The following is a 21,493-nucleotide window of genomic DNA, read 5'->3' on the forward strand; positions in this document are numbered from 1 at the left end:
GCTTGTTGATTTTGACTCATTGACGTTGCAAGCTGGCCAATCTGTGTTTGCAGATTCTGGAGGGAATACTCAGTAATCTGCTGGAACTGCAGATTGATAGTTGCCATCTGCTTCACTAAATCCTCCAAAGAAGGACCATCGCTACTGGCTTGCTGCTGCATTGGCTGTGGAGGTGCAAATTGTTGAAAATTTTGCCTCTGTTGAGAAGGTGCAAACTGCTGCCTCTGTTGGAATGGTGCAATGGTGCACTTTGCTGGTTCTGATTCCAATTGAGATTTGGATGATTTTTCCAGCCATGATTATATGCATTAGAGAAAGGATTGTTTTGCTGCTGCTGCTGCATCTGCTGGTATTGTGGCTTTGCAGGAAAAACTGCAACAACAGACTGATAAACTTGGAAACCGCTGTCTGGAAAGGAAGAACAAACATCTGTAGGGTGAAAAATTGGATTCATAGCAAACAGAAGCAAAAATAAATCTATAAAAAATACTAAATGAACTCAGAATGCTATGGGACCAACTCTCCTAAACTCTAATTGACCTTACGGACTCAAAAATCAAATAAATTTTTTTCGAAAAATAAAATAAAATAGTAAACAAAGGAATTTGGCAAAACCAGGGCCTGATTCGTGAGGCAAAGCCTCACGACTTTTGACAGGGATGATCGTCTCCTTCAGCTCACCAATTTTCAGAGCGATCAGAGCAAGTTGAACAAGTTCAGAAATACCCGATACGTCCTGGAACCAATCGCTCAAACTGAAGTTTTACCGATTTCCCCAATTTTTTTTTTTTTTTTTTTTGATTTTTTTTTTTTTTTTTTTTTTTTTTTTTTTCAAAAACGAAAATTAAAGAAAAAGAATATGAAGATGAAAAAGAAGATGATCAAGAATCAGAAAACGATTTAGACCGATGCAATTTCCCCGGCAACGGCGCCAAATTTGACACGAGCTGTCGAACTCGCGCAAATTAAAAATTAATTCTTTAGGGTTCAGAAAATTTGCAGTAAAGTGGAAACCCTAAGTCGTCTCTCAAGGAAATTGTTTTGGTTAAAATCGCTTATGAGAACAGAAAATTAAAAGGGGGATTTTGGATTTTGATTCAATAATTAAAAAGGCAGAATATAAATTTGGAATAAAAATTCGTAATTAAAAATAACCAACCTAAGGTTTGGGTTCCATGGACGTCTTTCCTCGGATAAGAAGATATCAGAATCGTGATTGATTTGTCAATCGGATCAGAATCCTTATTTCCAATTGACAACCCTCTCTAAGCGATCGCTTAGCATTTGATCAAAGACCGCTTTAGCCCAAACATAAAATAAAAGCTGAATAAAATAAAATAAAATAATAAAACATGGCCTTGGGCCCTAAACACATTGAGTCCTAATGAAAATTACAAGTTCAAATGTCAAAATAACATTCCAGCAAAACACGTCATCTTGAGATCAAGTTTCGACCATCTTACCGTCCGAATTGGGCTTCAGTAGATGAAATAACAATTGTAGCCCTATCTGTTAGCTGCAAAAAGCAATAAGAACGGAGTCAATCGGACATCTGTAGAGTGAGATATGGTTAAAATACGAAAGTAGTGTAAATCTGGAAAATTATGACGAAAATCAATTAAACCCAACTAAAATCTAGAATAGTGAATTGACCCAAAAGACCTTTATTTAATTCAAATAAATCATAAAAATACCAACCAAGAGTAATAAATAAGTGTAACAAAATATGAGTTATCACGCCTCCTAGAACCGAGATGTGAACTTCGGGTCCCTATCACTGATGATACTCACGAGCACCCCATGAAGCCTCACAATCTCGCGAACATACAGTCTAGCCAACCGCTCTGTAGTGAAGCTCACCTTCACTGGAAGAAAATGGGCAGACTTCGTCAGTATGTCCACAATGACCCATATCGAGTCACAGCCAACGTGAGTCTTCGGCAAACCCACAACGAAGTCCATGGAAATGCTCTCCCATTTCCACTCCGGAATCTCAAGAGGTTGAAGTTTACCAGACGGCTTCTGGTGTTCAATCTTCACCTTCTGGCAAACCAAACACTTGGACACAAAGATAGCAACATCTTTCTTCATGCCCGGCCACCAGAAGTTCTTCTTCAAGTCTTGATACATTTTAGTAGCACCAGGGTGGATAGAAAACTGACCCTTATGGCCTTATGCCATAACCTCTTCTGTCAACAGACCTCGAGGAACCACAATCCTCCGCTGGAACAAAAGCAATCCGTCATCATTCCAAGACACACCGTCTTGGTTCTTCACATAATCTAGACATTGTCTCTGAACTTGTGCCTCTTTAATCTTTTCTAGCAGCTCGTTCACGACATCTGATGCTTCCAACCCGAGGAGTACGCTCGCACATGGAGCGGTCACTGCCAAGTGGCGGAATCTCAACCACATCGAAGTTACCAAGTAATAAACTGGATGAATTACTGGATTTCCGACTCAAAGCATCGGCTACCACATTGGCCTTGCCAGGATGATACCTTAGCTCAAAGTCGTAGTCCTTTATGAACTCCATCCATCTCCTTTGCCTCATGTTCAACTCCTTCTGGTCGAACAGGTACTTCAAACTCTTGTGGTCATTGAACACCACAAACCTCAAACCAAAAAGATAATGCCTCCAAATCTTGAAAGCAAACACAATCGCAGCCAACTCCAAATCATGAGTCGGGTAGTTCTCCTCATGAGGCTTCAACTGCCTCGAAGCAAAAGCAACAGCTCTACCAGACTGCATCAGCACACAGCCCAGTCCCTTTCCAGAAGCATCACAATAAAGCTCAAACTGCTCCTCAGGATCAGGAAGGATCAACACAGGTGAAGAAGTCAATCTCTCCTTCAACTCCTGAAAGCACAACTCACACTCGTGAGTCCACACAAATGGAGTCTCCTTTCGGGTAAGGCGAGTCAAAGGGAGAACCATCGTGGAAAACCCTTGATGAACCTCCGATAGTAACCTGCCAAACCTAAGAAGCTCCTCACCTCCGTAGCTGTCTTGGGTCTCTCCCAATCCAACACGGCCTCAATCTTGTTGGGATCCACTGCAACTCCATCTGTTGAAATCACATGCCCCAGAAACTTGACTGATTTGAGCCAAAACTCACACTTGGAAGGTTTAGCATAAAGCTTTTTCTCCTTCAGCACTTGCAGAACTATCCTCAGATGCTCCACATGCTCCTCCTCAGTCTTGGAGTAGATCAGAATATCATCAATGAAGACAATCACAAACTGATCCAGATACAGCTGGAAAATCCTGTTCATGTAATACATGAACACTGCCGGCGCATTTGTGAGTCCAAACGGAATCACCAAATACTCAAAATGACCGTATCTCGAACGGAATGCGGTCTTCGGGACATCCTCCGGCTTCACCCGAATCTGATGGTATCCGGACCGGAGATCAGTCTTGGCATACACACAAGCACCCCTGAGCTGATCCAACAGATCATCAATCCGAGGAAGAGGATACTTGTTCTTGATTGTCACCTTGTTCAACTGCCTGTAGTCGGTGCACAATCGCATTGTCCCGTCCTTCTTCTTCACGAAGATGACCGGTGCTCCCCAAGGAGACACACTCGGTCTAATGAAATCTTTCGCCGAAAGATCCTCAATATGCTTCTTCAGCTCAGCCAACTCCGGTGGCGACATCTGATAAGGAGCTAAAGAAATTCGGCCCCACACCGGGCAACAAGTCAATGGAGAACTCTATCTCCCGCTGTGGCGGAAACTTAGGAATCTCCTCAGGAAACACCTCAAAGAACTCCCCCACCACAGGAATGCCAGTGATATCCTCCTGTGTCCCACTCACCAAACCACCCAACATGACATAACCCAATGCCCCTGCTCGCAGCGCTCTCCTGGCCTGCAGCAGTGAAATGTATGGCGAGGAACTAGCTGTGGAATCACACGGAGACATCACCACGCGCTTTGCACAACAATCAATCAAAGCACAGTTTCTAGACAACCAATCCATGCCCAGAATAATCTCAAGGTTGGCCATCGGCAACCCTATCAGATCTACCGAGAACTCACGGCCATCCTACTGAAACGCTACATCGCGATGTACAGTGGTAGAATCACAAATCTCTCTGGTGGCGGTAGTCACCCGCAATGGTGGAGAAAGCACAGCACTGGGCAACTCAAGCCCCAAAGCAATCAGGGTAGCAACAAACGAATGAGTAGCCCCAGAATCAAAGATAGCACCGACAAAAGAATCACCAATAGACACAGTACCTCTGACAAGGTTCAGAGCGCGGTCCGACTGCTGCCTATCTAGTGTATACACTCTCCCAACAGAAGGTGGCACTGCAGGTGCCGAAGAAGATGCCATCGGAACCATCTGCAAAGGAACTGCCTGAACAGCTGCAGCTCTCGCGGTCGACGACAGACAATCTCTAGAGAAGTGACCCTCCTTGCCACACTTGAAGCACAACAACTGCCCCGTAGCACAGCGTCCCACATGCTCCTTCCCACATCCCGAACATCTCGGAGTGGTAGGAGGCCTAGCAGAACTCCCCTGATGTGAAACAGCTCTCTTGAACTGACCAGGCGCCTGCCTAGTCGCTAACTGCTTTCCCTTGCCCTTATCAGCAAACCTCCTGTCCTTCCAAGAAGTAGAAGCAAGAGTAGAACCACCTGTTCCCTTGCTCTCCTCAACCTTGGCCCTCTTGGCCTTCTTGCCACACAAACATCCTCGATGTCCTTACACTGCTGTACCAGTGTACCAAAGTCCCTCGAAGCAGCACCAGCAAGATGCTCAGCAATCACCTCACTAAGTCCCCTGCGCAACTTAGCTGCCAGAAACAACGAAGTAGGAGGAACCATCCGGAAGTGTGCAAACTTCACTAGCTCATTAAACTTAGCCAAGTACTCATCAACAGACATCGAGCCCTGTACCAAACGATCAAACTCTCCCTGCTTCCTCTCCTGCGCATCATAGGGAAAGTATCGGCCCAGAAAGCACTCCTCAAAGAATGGCCACGTCATGACACGGCCCTGCCTCTCAAAAGCACGAGAGGTGTGCGTCCACCACTCATGGGCATCGCCCTCTAGCATGTAGGTCGAGAACATCAGCTTCTGTGGGTCTGTACACTGCATAACCCGAAAGATCTTGTCCAGCGACTCTAGCCATCTCGCAGCAGCAATAGGATCCAGAGACCCCTCAAACACAGGTGGCTTATGCTTCCTAAAAGCATTCAGCCGCGGCGATCGATCACATCACGATCTTCAGCAATCCCCACAAGGGGCTCCCCCGTCTCAGCGGCATGAGTAGCACTGCCGATGTGACTATGGCTCTCCTCCTGAACACTAGGTGGAGACGGTGGCGGTGGTGGTGGAGCATGGCCTACAGCAGGACCAGCCCTCATCTCCTCCAACATGACTCTCATCATCGTCATGTTCGTCATCCTGTTCGCCTCGAGGACTTCCTCAGTGGTCCTCCGGTTCGCTTCACGAACCTCAGCTGCGGCTATCCGGTTCGCCTCGCGAACAGCTTCCATCATTGCCGCGTTGGCCACTCTAGCGGCCTCCTGATCGGCTAACCTAGCCGCCTGCATATCAGCCAACGCAGTCAGGATAGGATCAGATTGATCCTCAAAATCTCTCGTGTTCTCCCGGACCTTACCATGACTCTGCACAAGTTACACAAATTATGAGTTGATCAGGCCCACGCAATGTGATCACATATACATCATCATAATAAAATTCGACGAAGTAAACACAAAGGCAGACACAACCAAACAACCTAGCAATTGCAATACATACAGGCTTTTCCCTCGAACCATTGCTCTGATACCATAAATGTAACACCCCGTATATATCCGGTAATGTTATCATAATATCGTATTAAGCTGCGCTTAATTAAAATGCGGAATTACATTTTTCTTTTCAATTATGATGTCATTAACATTACCAACTTGCTTAATAATCAATTAATAAAGCATCGCCTATATGTAATTGCGATAAAACAGCTAACTGAAATACCTCATAACATAGATAATATACTTGTGGCTCTAGTCACAGAACTACAACAATGTAGATCGGACCATCTAACAGTTTATACAACTCCAATCTAAAATACTAGCATAAAGTGTCATGGACAAACCCCATGCTCACTCAAATAAGGCAACATGCCCAACATCAGTCTCAACAACATCATATCATAAATAGCGGAAAACATAAACAGCATCCAAATCCAGTCATGCTAACAAATAAGCAGAAACAACATAATCGGCTAAGCTCCGGCCTCCCGCCGCCTGAGGCATCAGTACCCATACTACCTGATCCTGAAATAAGCATTCCCTAAACGTGGGGTAAGATCTCTAATCTAGAAATCTCAGTAAGTCAGTGAGTTCTCAAGGATCTTCCACCCCAAGCTAACTTACATGTGCAATATAAGTTCAAAAACAGTTTATCATTTATCATTTCTAAAACAATGCAATGCAGCAGATAATCATGTCATGTGTGTCAATACTAATCTACTGGCCAGAGACAGTGCAGGTATACGTCTATCACCTACACACCGTGCAAGTACCACTTGCATTCACCCCGGTACACCGTCTTGTATGGCGCTACATACTCAGGCTTCCCGTCAAGATGAAATAACACATGCATATTAAAAGCCATTACATGTAAAGTTCAATCAACATATCAAATATCCAAAAACATGTACACAACATGCATAAACCATACCCCCAAGGGACATGGTGGAACCACAACATGACTAAACCGAGGACACGAAAGCTTACCTTGCAAGCTAACCCCAAAAGCCAAGAGTCCACAGCTCAAAGTCCAAACACAACAGATTCACAATCTGTTATGGACCAATACTATATCAATAATAATGCAACACAAGCATATAACTTAAAGACAACGCCTTTCCTTACGTTTTACGTCTTAAGGCTTCATACCAAGCCATAAGTCCTTAATCACTTAATTCTGACTTAGTTCATTAATTACAGAAGTTCAACTTCATCAATCTAGGGTCCACAAACCCCCAATAGCCTACTGCACACACAACACAGCTACTGTTCTACGAAATCCCAGAATATCCGGATATTCCTCGGGACCATATCCAGATATGCAATATCCGGATATCTCACTGGACGTATCCGGATATGCAATATCCGGATATCCAGAATCCCATATCTGGATATCTAGTATCCGGATACTCAAAACCCATATCCGGATATCACATATCCGGATATTCATCGGGCACATATCCGGATATGTCACGACAGAAAGCAGAAAATGCATTTCGTGAAGATATCCTTCCAAGGTTGGGTTTTTAACGATTTAAAGCACCTAAACATGCATTTCTAGGTGTGTTCAACATTAACCCACAACAAGTTATCATCTTTAAGCCTTAACATGCGTCAAGCTTTCATTTTTAAGTTCAAAAACTCAAGACCAAAGGTGACAAGGCTTACCAAAAGTCAACCAGCCAACAAGAGGTGCTCTTGGAGATCAAAAGGTCACTCCAAGATTCTGTCTCTCTCTGCACACGAAAATGGTATACCAAGGTGGTCCTTTTACTCAACAAGAAAGCTCCTTTAAGCCTCAAAACCCAGTGAGCAAGGAGGTACTCCACCCAAACCCCAACTCAGAGCACAAACAGCCCACAAACAGTGGCCAAACCTCAAGCACAACACCCTCACACCCTCTCAAGATGTTTCCCAAGTGTTTCCTAAGTGAAATGATGAAGGAAAATCAAGAAAGATCAAAACTTGGTTCAAGAATGGAAGGAAAGGCCAATAGGGCAGTCACCAAGCAGCTGATCAGCTCCCTCTCACGTTGGTTTTCTGTTTTCTAGGGTTATGTGCCCTTAACAATGGATATTTATAGCGCAAGCCACTTAAACACACAGTATTAACTTTAATTGCTACGCTTAACATTTTAATCCCAAACTTTGGATTATGAAACTACATAATTTTCTAAGAATTATCATATTTTTCTTATAATTTTCTGAGCACTTTTTCCGGTACGCTCTTTTACCAGCCAGTACCGGTTTCCAGCACCAGTTCTCATTATCTGGACTTGAAACTCGTTTTACAAGTCCTACATATTATTCTAGTAATTATCATGCACTTACATTAATTTTCCGGGATACTTTTTCGGCACGCATTTATACCGACTAGCAGAACCGGTATCTGCATTTTCTTCCGAAAAGCGACTTTCAGCATTCTTAATCACTTATTACGATTATTAAGCCTCATAAATAATTATTAGCGTCAATTATGGAATTATTTCCTATTTTCTCGTAATTTATTAATTAAATACCTTAATTAACGGTGCGGGTTCTTACATTATGTCTGATTCTTTAATCAGTGTTTTAAAATTCCTTTCACGGTATGATTTATGACATTTTACAGAGAATTTTAAGTTATCTCCCCAGTACCACCTTTGGGAGGGGTTTAAAGCCTTAATTCTGGACCCGTCCCGAATCGGACTAATCGCGAAGCGATGAACCGATGGAATATTTTCAAAAAAAGAAGAAGAGAATTTTAAGTTACCATTCCTTTTATTATTACTTAAAATTGGTGATTGTCAAAAAAAATTCGATTCTTTAATCAGTCTTTTTTTTTTGGGTAATCATTCAGTCTTTTAATATTCTTATGGATGTTGATGTTGTGCTTTTATAAAAATTAAATGATATTTATTAGGCTTGACGTTTCCAATGCAAAAAGTTGTGATTCTGTTCATGCAACACAATCCCAAGATTCATAATAATTGTATTTTAATAAAAAGCATTTCTGTTTTCAGGTTCAGCAAAAATCGAAAAAGTTTGAAAACTTTTATCTTCTTCTGATATTGAAATCACGAATAAACAACTGAAACGCGGAGCGTTATATACTGGACAACGATTGAAATTTTATCTTATCTTACATCGTTTAGGTGCAGCCTTTATATTTATATTAATTAAACCTCAACGAAAATGCCTAATACATGATTGTTAAGCATCAAAAAGATGTTCCCTCCCAATGTTTAATTATAACACAGCCATCATCCATAAAATTATGCAACTTATTCCAAAGCATCATTTATTCCTTCCAACAAATGGTTTACAACATCAACAAATTCCAATATTTAGATTATAACAAATTCAAACATCATGCACCATAACTGAACACCACACAAATGCAGCATAACATCACACAAATTAAAAATATTCAAGAACAGCTTCAACGATTAATTTCTAAATATAGTTCAACAACAACAAAAAATAATAATCCCAAATCGTCATCACAGACATTCTTAAATTATCAAGCACGAAGAAAATATATCCACAACTCGCAGAATACAAAAAAATATCCCCAGGAAGCCTTAAAAAATCCTTGCAACTTTTGCAGTAGTATTGCAAAGATCAACAAACTTTTTCTTCCATCCTGGCACGTTTGCAGAAGAAGGACCCTCGATGCAAATAAATTTTAAACTCTTCACCCGTTGACATTTTATTCCATTGATTACCATTCAATTTTTGTATTGGGTAGCAAAAAAAATGTAGGAAAGCACTACGTAGCATTGAGGGCGTTTACTACGTAAATAACTAATCACAGTAGTATATATGAAACCTTCAGCCCTGGAAAACGAAAAAAAAGAGAATTAGTATACAAAAAATGAAAACTAATTCATAGCAACTTCCTTGTAAAGTAAACAAAAATAATAATAATATAACATTAGCTACACATATGAACGAAGAAAAAAGAATGTAGGCAAGAACCACACAACATGAAATACAACGAAACCTTCTGCCCACAAAACGAAAAAAGAGAATTAGTATACAAAAAATGAAAACTAATTCATAGCAACTTGTTCATAAAGTAAACCAAAATAATTATAATATAACATTAGCTACACATATGAACGAAGAAAAAAAAATGTAGGCAAAAACCACACAACATGAAATACGACGAAACCTTCCGCCCTACAAAACGAAAAAAAGAGAATTAGTATACGAAAAAAAGAACACGAATTCATAGCAACTTGTTTATAAGGTAAACAAAAATAATAATCATACAATATCCGCTACACATACGAACGAAGGAAAAAAAACGTAGGCAAGAACCACACAGAATGAAATACGATGAAAACTTTCGCCCTACAAAATGAAAAAAAGATAATTAGTATAAAAAAAGAAAATGAATCGTAAAGATTATTTACGTCTTGTTTATAAGAAGATAGCATTGCAAAGATCAACAAACACTTTCCTCAATCCTGGCACATTTGCAGAAGAAGGACCTTCCATTAAAATATGAAACGAATCGGAGAAAGCCAAAGAAAAAAAAAATAGTACCAACACAACAACCCCTACAAACAGAAATGAAGAAAGAAATCGTAGGCAAACTAAAAAAATAAATAAGAAACACAACTTCTCTATTTATACAAAATGAATTGCACCCAAAACTCTCCAAATCTTTTCCCACCATCCATATTTTAAATTCAAAATTTGAAACCATTTCAAAATTCGAATATTAGATCAGATGAGCAATTCCAATGTAAAAAGCAATTAAAACAGCTGAGTCATTCCATTTCAAAATATGAAATTTTTAGATCAGATGAGCAATTAAAACAGCTGAGTCATTCCATTTCAAAATTTGAAATTTTTAGATCAGATGAGTCATTCCAATTAAATGAGCAATCAAAATCCGAATTTCAAAATTCTAATGTAAAAAGCAATTAAATCAGCTGACCAATTCCAATGTGATGGGCAGTGAAACATTCAATGCCTTGTCTGCCACCACAAATGGTCATTTATTTTTCAATTTAAAAAAAAATCAATTTTTAAAAGAAATTCTTTTTCCAATTTACCTAAGAAGGAAAGTTTTTATATGCCATGTAGTGTGAACACAATTTTCAGAATTAAGCAGGGAGTGACACATCAACAAAGTTTCTCACTACAACAAAAGCGCAATTCTAAGGCGGTTAGATTTGGGGTTCAACGGCGGGTTAATCAGACGCCAAAATATACTACGGCAGTTACAAAACAGACGTTGAAAATGGCGCCACTAGATATTTCTCCGGCGATTTTGGTCAACCGACGGAATGACCGCCAGAGATCTCGAATTATGATAGCAGCGGTTTAAACCGCCGCTAGATTTAGTAAAAATTAAAAAAAATATTAATAAACAATTACATCAAGAATAAGAGAATCATGTCGGTACAATAACATAATAAAAAATTGCACTAAATACAAAGAGAACAAAATCATTTAGTTCAAGGACATACATCAAATAGATCATACTCACCATGCAATCCAATTAATAAAGTACCTAAATAATTACCAAATGCCGATGAAACCACAAAATAATTGAAATTAAATTCACTATCTGGACAAAGCCCAGCAAAACAAACATCACCATCATTTCATACGATCCTGAAACCAAATATCAAAATGGAGAATAATTTTAAAAAAATTCATAATAAAATTTTAACTGTGAATAATTTCAAATACAAAAATTATTCTAAACACAAATTTAACTTGATTCATAATAAAAAGAATTCAAATATGAGAAAAATCGGGTATTTGCTATAAACCGTACCAATCAGACAATTAACCAAAGATATATGCAATGTACATATACATTAGCTTAACCATAATGAGGAAGAAGGTGCCAAGAGCCTCTTGCCCCGCGCCATGGTGGAGCTTTTTCAAGTATAATAGAATAAAAAATCTCCAATTACAATGCAATAAAAAAAATTAAATAATTAAAGTAGGGTTGAATAGTTACACTACATGAGAAGGAAAATTGTCTTGTATGTCCCAATACTGGGAAGAATTAAATGTCACACTAAATTCTATTTATTAGTATGTCATATGGGAAAAACTTTAACCACACCTTTCTGGAAAGCCATAGGTCTATAACCCATCCGGTTATATTGATTGAAAAACTAAAAGACAATTAACACTAGTGTTCATCTGCAGTAAATAAATAATAATAATAATAATAATAATGGAGACATATCAAAATAAAACCTATAAGATAAATAATCATACTATATCCTTAGGTTTATATCAAAATAACACAATTTGTTCGAATTTATAATTTATCGTCAATTTATCTTATAAGGACGCATATATATGTTTATATTATATATCTTTTATTATTTATTTAGTAGCATTAAAAAATAATATAATACTTTTTAATTTTTACTTTTTAGAAAAAGTAGTAAAATAGATGGCACATACTTGCGCCCGAAGAATGAATGCATGTAAGAGACAAACTGCAAAACCTACTGCGGAGTTAACAACATACTCAATTTTTCTTCTTTTCTGTATTTCTTTGTGTAAACTTTAAAATTATAAGGTCCAAATTACAACTTTAAAATTAAGAATGATAAAAAATAGGCTTACCGTTTCCCCTGCTTCAAGAACATTTGCAATGCGCCTCTTCATGATTCCAATAACTTTAGAAGAAAGGTCTTCAACCTCCTCCTCCCCATTTGTTGCTACATAGCTTAATGCAGAATATCTTGGATCAACTTCAACATTATCAAGTCACGTATCCTGCAAGAGTAGTCCTTAATAATTTATTAATAGAATCAAGAAATAGTCACAAACCACAAATGAAATCCTTGGAGCAATTATCACAATTTTTTAATTATCAAAGTTTCCAAAATCATTGTTGGAGCAATAGACATAATAAATAAGGATTCTATCTTGGAAACACCGCAGAGTTCAATCCTTTTAATATCAAATTATAGTAGTAATATATTAAAAAATTCAAATTAAAACACCTTACAGAAATAAAAACAATTGCAAATCCTTTCTTTGAGCTATTCATTAAAAGTATGAGTTTTACAAATATAATTTAATAAAAATAAAAATAGATATCAACTTCCAAATTTAATGCACCAAGTAGAGTTGGGTAAATAGGTCAATATAGTGTTTGAAAAAATACAAAACATATATATATATATATATATATATATATATATATATATATATATATATAAAGTCTCGTTTATTGCCTGCTATAAGTCATGGTTAATCAATTCTAAATTATCTACCTTTTTTTGGGGCTCCTGACACTAAAGAAGGACATCCTAACTCCATTTATTACCAAAATGATCTGCATGGCCAAATTCAAAGTCAGTAGATCCATTGCTTGTAACATTTTTATCATCCATGGGTCATCAACCATAAGGTCTCTTCTAAGACTTGAAAAGCCTTATCCCATGTTGAAATGGCTGTGAACTATTAGGAGTTAGGACTACTAAAATTCTTTTGAATAAATAACCACAAAAAGGATATGAAAGCTCACCCTAATTTGATATTGCTTTTAGCAGTATGACAATCAAGTTGTATGATGATCACATATGGATCACTTGTTCCTCGAAATCACATTAAAAAAATTTGGAAAGCAATAATAGAAATAAATTTGAAAACTATCCGGATAAGAAAGGCATTTGAAGTTAAACACAAAAACATGATACCCAAATGAGCCCTCCCAGAGACTTGAGAATGATGCACACTCGTCTTCAAAATCCTCCGCGAGTTCAACCATGGACCAAAAAAATTGCCACTCTAATAAGTTAGAGGTTAGAGATGTGCAGGTAGACAGTCAGGCTACAATTATTTATGTATTTTCACATGAACTTCTATTTTGGCACAATCTTCAGAGAGATGAAACCAAAATAGTCATATAGTATAAACAGAGATATTAAGAACCTTTGCTAAATGACATCACAATGCTCTTCTCTTTGGCTTCCACCAACCAACTCTCCAACCTGAATATATATAAATATACAAGATACACACCTTTGGTACAAGGACATCCATAACAGCCACTATTCTTGAGTCATCATTGAACCGCATGTAGAATGCTTTGATTTATTTTGAATAGTTATAGACAATTATAAACTTCTGAAATTTTACCTCTGTAAAGTATATGCATAAACACCCTGCCCACTAGATATCATTTTCCCAGAGTCAATAAGAACAAGAACTTGAAAACACAAACTGAAAAAATACCAACAAACAAAACAAAATAAATGGAACAATTCTATTTTGTAAATTGCCTTGTCAATATGGTCCAGAGCCTAGATTGCAGCCAATTCTCTCAAGTCAAAAATCTTAATGACTATATGCATGGAGACTAGTGCATCTGATTTATGAGCCAATAGCAATGTATGGTTCAGTATCTACTTCAGCAAATAACTTTGAAATATACTACTGAACCAATCCATAATTGATTCCAAACATTACAGGTGAAATACATTTCTAAACCTTTCATAGATATATGACCATACACAGAATGAAGCAGGGGATCAATGAACCTATAAGAGTGAGAATAAGACTATAAGATGAATATCTACTTTAGAATATTAACTAATGAAGCAATCTATAGTTGTTTTTGAAGTACATGTAAAGGCACTTGTCAAATTCCTTCCATAAAAATGTATCAGTGATTAATGTCTTCCTTCCAATGACACAAACAAAATATGAACATTGACAAACGCAATTGCAGAGAACTTAAGTCCTATGGGACATCGTACAACATTTGTCAAAAAAAATTCCGCAAAAATGAAAACCTAATCTAAACGAGGGGAAAATATGAATCAATTTACCTTGGCGGACACTTTTTTTAGGGGGAAAATGATGAGCATTGCATGCCTAAGTATGATGCATTGCTTGGAGGCAATGACTCTAGAGAAAGGAATGGTGGACAGAGATCTTCATTGACGAACGATGAAAGAAGACAATGGCGGAAATGTGAGGAAAATAAAAAACTTTTTTATTTAAGGGAACCTTTGGAGCTGAGAAGATGGACGAGAAAGATGAGAGTGAGACGCATAGCTATAATCGGAGTTTAATTAATCAATCCGAGGCGGTTTAATTGAACCACCATTATTAAACCGACGTGAAAAACTGGTTTTGTTGTAGTGTCTAATCAAGGTTGTTACTTGTTATTATATTTCCATCTAAAAAAAATAATATATTGAATTACATTTTATTAAAATATTAAAGCTATTATATTATTATTTATGGGATAGGATCTTATTGCACTTGTGTAAAACTAAAAATCTTACACCCGATTCTGACCCTTGATCATATTTTGATCCAACTACGTCGATGCATTCAGAGTTAGTCATCATGTGACATTCACTTTCTCTTCCATAAATTCGTTTCCCATTTCTCTCTCTCTTCCGAACTTTCGTTTTCCTTCCATTACTCTGCGCTGCCGGAGCACACCTTGCCGTCGTGTTCCTCTCATCAACCTCTCCGTCGTGTTCTGCTTTGGTATCAGCCCATTCGATAACTCTCAGGTAAATGATTATTTTGTTTCCGTGTAGTTTAGGGCTTTTTTGTTGCATTCTTTGTTTTTACCCTTTAAAATAAACATTTTTGCACTAATTTGCAACACGTGGCAGTCAGGTTTGATTGTGGAAGCCATTTCTCACACTGAGCTCCCCATCCTTTGTGAGCTTTGTGTTGAGATATTCAAGTGTGACGAGTCCCACGTTGGTTGGTAATGAGCTAAGTGAAGAGTATATAAGTGAAAGGACCCATGAACCCAATGCCTTAAGGTTTTGGGTTGAGACATGGTGTCGGATCCACTTGCTACGGTTGGTGTAGCCTTAGTTCATTGGTGGTGGCCCCCGCCACGGGCTTCCTCTGAACCCGCTTGACATTGGAGTTTGAGGGAACGAATTTCCCAACACTTTGACCATGCACAACGCTGCAACACCCACCATTTTTTTTCACGTAAACACGTTCCTTTGAGTATGTTCTCCTTCATCATTTGATTATTTCTGGTCACATTTACTCATAATGTTATTTTCTCAAACTGGGTTGGCTTCAGAATGTGAATATGCTGCTCGTTTCATTGTTCTGCTATTGATTTTAATTAGAATTTATAACATAAATTGGTATAACCAATTTGTAAAGAACCTTTTGCACTTATGAATGGTCCATGTGGTGCTTTTATTGTTTCCTTATGAGTAGTTCACAAGATGCGATCTTACTAGTAACATATATGCATGATCATGTTGGTGAATGCTTATTGCAGTGAAATCGATGTATATTCTGAAAATATCATCAAACATGTTTTGTTGAGAAAGAGGCTTTCTTTTTCTTTTCTTTTTTCAATTTCAGCATGAATTAATACTGCAGTAGATTCCCGAAGTGGAAATTTCACCTATTTTCTTGAAACAAAGACAAAAAAGAAGAAGTAAGTAACCTATTTTTATATGAATGTTTACAAGCAGTTGCACTCACTATAACCAAGCAAAATGGAAGTCAAGGAAGCCAATATAGCACAAGCAAAAACAAACTTGTTTCGATTGGGCTTCTTTTGAGGAATCAAATATCATGGAAGGTATGTGATAAACCTTTAGTTTATCTTATTTTATAGACTAAATTAATATAAAATATCAAGTTAAATAAGTCAAAAACTAAGGTTTAATATAATAATCATGAACATTATCTGAATTTTTGTTTAATGGAATCATCTTTGCTATTTTTTAGGGATTTGTTGACAAAAGGAGTCAAAGATGAAGATTGGATAAATAGAGATCACAACTAGAAAAGATAAGATCAAGAGATGATAGAAGAAGATCAAAAACAATAAGATTGAGGATCTTATCAAGTTGTTAGAAGTGGGAGCTTAAGCCCCCATTCAGAAGCTTAAGCTCCCTAAAAACGCAAATAGCTACTGCCTCTGGGCGCTTAAGCCCCCAACTCAGGGCTTAAGCGCGCCACAAGAAGAAAAAGTTGTCGCGAGGAGCGCGCTTAAGCGCCCTTCAGAGCGCTTCAGCGCGCAACGCGAATCAGAATTCACTGTCCTAGGGCGCTTAAGCGCGCTACAACAGGCTTAAGCGCCTAGACAGATCCAACTTAGGCCCATTCGAGTTTTCTACTAGGATACGAACTCTTGGCCAATAAAAGGGCCATTGGGGACCAGAAATACATAACTTTGAGATTGCTAAACAACTCTTGGGTGCTTGGAGGCGGAGGGAACGCGGAGAAACATCAGATTCATGTTCGTGAGCGGCGGAGACGGATCAACGTCAAGTGTTCACTGGAGATTTTGAAGATCCACCAATCACCTATGGAGTTTGGGGGAGCTTTTCTATTTTCTTTTGTTCTTGATTTTGCCATGTCCGGCTAGTTCTTTAAGTAGTTAGGGTTAGATGGATTTTAGTCGATTTATTATGCTTTGAATAATTCGTACGTTAATTTTCCTTTTTATCATGAATGAAGTTATCTGTTTTTAATGCTTTATATAGGCTTGAATCTTATATAATGATCATCGGTAAATGCATGACAATAGGGATGTTGGTGTGTGATCCATATCTGATAACTTCATCGTAAACGCTATGATTCTAGAGATAGACATAGAATTTGCGTAACCTTAAGATTCTTGAACTTAATGCTTGCATTCTTGGGGAATAACCGGGGAACTAGGGTTCTTTCAAGTTTGTAAAGGTTTTAGGGTAACAAGGGATTGAACTCTAATAACACGCGAAAGAATTGGTTAGATTGATATTAAGGACGGTTAACGTAAAGAAGGACTTCGAATCATAATAAGGAGATTAAAGGAAATCGAACCCCTAACTACGTTTTTATTTTATTAGTTAAATCACATCTTTAGTTTCTTGTCTTTAATTCTTGCAAGTAATTAGCTTTAATATTTAATATTTTAATTTTGCAATTCAAATCCTGTTTCCAAATACATTTTCAATTGTCCAACTAAGTTTGCGATAGTGAATTAGTGCTTGGACCGTAATCCTCGTGGGAACGATCTCTTACTTAATCATATATTACTTGTACGATCGGTGCACTTGCCGTGAGTAGCAACAAGTTTTTGGCGCCGTTGCCGGGGATTACTATTTCAACATTAATAGTAGCTATTAATTCTTTAGATTGGACCTTATTTTCTGTTATTTAAATTCAGTTTTATTTTCTTATTTTATATAATCTATTTTTCTGGTTTATGCGAGGTACCGTTGACACCGATTCCTTGCAATTCGACCCAGAGATAGAGAAAACAGCAAAAAGAAACAGAAAACTTGCTAAAGAAAGAAGACAGCAAGAGAAAGAAGCTTCAAGCTCAACAGAACCAAGAGAAGAAGCAATGGGAGACAACAATGTACCTCCACCACCTCCGAGAACGTTGGGAGATTACATGACTCCTGCTCGAGTTCCACAGACGGCGAGTATTGTTAGACCAAACGTGGATGCTAACAACTTTGAACTCAAGCCGGCACTTTTACAATTAATTCAGAAAGACCAATTTGCCGGAGGAAGCACTGAAGACCCTTACATCCATCTGGAAAACTTCTTGCTATATTGTGATACCTTGAAAATGAACGGGGTGTCTCGGGATGCTATTTTGCTCAGGTTGTTCCCATGTTCACTTAAAGACGAAGCAAGAGGATGGTTGCAATCGTTACCTCAAGGAAGCATCACTCACTGGGACGACTTGGCAACCATATTTTTGGATAAATTTTTCTCATCTTCGAAGATGGCAAAGCTCAAGGCGGATATCACTTCTTTTGAACAAAAAGAAAGTGAATCTCTATATGAAGCATGGGAAAGATTCAAAGGACTGCTCAGGAAGTGTCCCCAACATGGCATTGAAGCCTGGGAGCAAGCGAAAACCTTCTTCCAAGGGATGACGCCGAACACAAGAACAGTGGTGAATGCTGCATCAGGAGGGTCCTTGAAGACAAAAACTCCAGAGGAAGCCTTGGAATTACTAGAGTCTCTAGCCTCTCAGGAGTATGATAATGCTCCCGCACCACAGAGAAGAGCGGGGATTATGAAGCTTGATGGCTATGATGCCATCTTGGCCCAGAATGATCAGATCCTACAGTCCAATAAGAAACAGCAACAACAACTAGATGCTCTCACAAAGCAATTTTCTGATTTTCAAGTTTCTTCTAATACTTCAGTAGCTCATGTTAATACTTTTTCTATTGTTTGTGATATTTGCGCAGGTGCTCATACTACTGATGACTGCAAGGCACCCGAAACTGCAGATGTTAATGGAATTTGGCATGATCAGAAAGTTCCATATAATCCAGGGAGGAACCAATACGGCAATAACCAGAATCAAGGGTGGAGAAATAAAAATCAACATCCAGGATTCAGTTATAGCTCGAATCATCAGCTAAATCCTCCTATGCCAGCACCACAGCAACCTCCACAACAATCAGAGTGGGAGAAAGCCTTTGCACAACTATCCAAGACCACATCAGACTACGTTCAAAGTACCAATGCATTCAGGGAAGACACTTCAACCTTTATGCAGGAGACCAGGGCCTCATTCCGGAATCAAGAAGCCTCTATCCGGAATCTTGAAACCCAGATCGGTCAATTGTCAAGGCAGTTCAATGAAAGAACCCAAGGCACTTTCCCGAGTAATACAGACGTTAATCCAAACGCACACTGCAAGGCCATTACCACTAGAAGTGGCATTGTAATTGAACCTGTGATTAAGCCTTCAGTAGAGAAAAAGAAAGTTGAGGGACCTGCCATTGAAGAAGAAAAAGAGAAAGAAGTTGACAAAGAGCCTACTGCAGAGAAAGCTGTTCCAGAAAAGAAAGAGTTCAAATGGGAGAAAAAGAAAGCTCAAGAAAGACAAGAAAAGCCATTGGAGCTCTCACCTTATGCAAAAATTCCATATCCGCAGAGGTTCAGAGAGGAAATCAAAAAGCAGCAGTATTCGAAGTTCCTTGACATCTTCAAAAAGCTACAAATCAATATTCCATTTGCTGAAGCCTTGGAGAACATGCCGAATTACGCAAAGTTCATGAAAGATCTCTTATCGAAGAAACGTAAACTGAAAGAATGTGAAACGGTGACGTTAACGGAAGAGTGTAGTGCTATAATTCAGAAAAAGTTGCCTCCAAAACTTGAAGATCCTGGAAGTTTCAGCATTCCCATAGAAATTGGCAACATTGATGTGGGAAAGGCGTTATGTGACTTGGGAGCTAGTATTAACCTTATGCCATTATCCATCTGCAAGGCTCTGGGGATTCATGAATTAAAGCCGACCAAAGTTTCACTGCAGCTAGCAGACAGATCTACCAGAAGGCCAGATGGAGTTATTGAAGATGTCTTGGTGAAGATTGATAAGTTCATATTCCCTGCAGACTTTGTCATCTTAGACATGCAAGAGGATGCTGAAATTCCCTTACTGTTGGGAAGGCCCTTTTTAGCCACTGCAAGGGCTATGATTGATGTGGAGCAGGGTAAGCTGATGTTGCGGGTTAATGATGAAACCGTAACTATTGATGTTCTTGAATCTATGAAACATCCTTCCGACGGAGGAGATTGCTTCAAGATTGATGTGATCAATGATGCAGTGCTAGATACAGTTGATGAAATACTCCAACCACTGATGGAATTGGAGTCATTAGAAGAAGATCTACTGCACAATACGACTGAAGCAACAGAAGGAGAACAAGAGGTTGAAAAGCTAGAAGAGAAAGTTGATGATATCATTCCAGGTGCACCAAAGGTTGAATTGAAAGAACTTCCTCCCACTTTGAAATATGCATTTCTTGGAGAAAGCAAGACATACCCGGTGATCATCAACATAAATTTATCAACCGCCGAAGAAGAAAAATTATTGAAGGTGTTGAGAGAGCACAGAACAGCTATAGGATGGTCTATTACAGACTTGAAAGGAATAAACCCATCTTTTTGCACTCATAAAATATTGATGGAGAATGAGGTGAAGCCAGTCAGACAGCCACAGAGGAGATTGAATCCAACTATGAAAGAAGTTGTGAGAAAAGAAGTCGTGAAGCTCTTGGATGCTGGTATGATTTATCCAATCTCTGATAGTGCATGGGTGAGTCCGGTACAAACAGTTCCAAAGAAAGGTGGGATCACAGTGGTACGTAATGAAAACAATGAGTTGATTCCTACAAGAACTATTACCGGCTGGAGAATGTGCGTCGACTACAGGAGACTTAATGCCGCTACAAGAAAAGATCATTTCCCTCTACCATTCTTAGATCAAATGTTGGAGAGGCTAGCGGGACATTCATTTTATTGTTTCCTTGACGGCTATTCCGGATACAATCAGATAGCGGTTGCTCCAGAAGATCAAGAGAAGACAGCCTTCACCTGTCCCTACGGTGTGTTTGCCTACAGACGTATGCCCTTCGGGTTATGCAATGCACCCGCCACTTTTCAAAGGTGTATGCTATCCATATTTTCTGATATGATTGAAAATTTTATTGAAATATTTATGGATGATTTTTCTGTCTTCGGTTCATCTTTTGATGTTTGCCTCACTAACTTAGCTTGTGTTTTGCAGAGATGCCAAGAGAGTAATTTAGTACTCAACTGGGAAAAATGCCACTTTATGGTAAGAGATGGAATAGTCTTAGGCCATAAAATCTCAGAGAAGGGGATTGAAGTTGATAGAGCAAAGATCTCACTTATAGAAAAACTTCCCCCTCCCTCTAATGTGCGTGGTGTGCGTAGCTTTCTTGGACATGCAGGTTTCTATCGGCGTTTCAT

At 38.6% G+C, this 21,493-nt stretch overlaps 1 non-coding gene across 1 annotated transcript; it reads right to left on the reverse strand.

Moving 5' to 3' along the window:
- Nucleotides 1-18,485: 18,485 nt before the first annotated feature.
- On the reverse strand, nt 18,486-18,592 carry LOC133310272 (small nucleolar RNA R71). Its single transcript, XR_009751437.1, has one exon. It is a non-coding gene; the product is annotated as a small nucleolar RNA R71 (small nucleolar RNA).
- Between the last annotated feature and the right edge of the window lie 2,901 nt (nt 18,593-21,493).

The sequence above is a fragment of the Gastrolobium bilobum genome, unplaced genomic scaffold (genome assembly GCF_033153095.1).
Source record: "Gastrolobium bilobum isolate Gb01-03AN ecotype WA unplaced genomic scaffold, APGP_CSIRO_Gbil_v1 utg116875, whole genome shotgun sequence".
NCBI lineage: Eukaryota > Viridiplantae > Streptophyta > Magnoliopsida > Fabales > Fabaceae > Gastrolobium > Gastrolobium bilobum.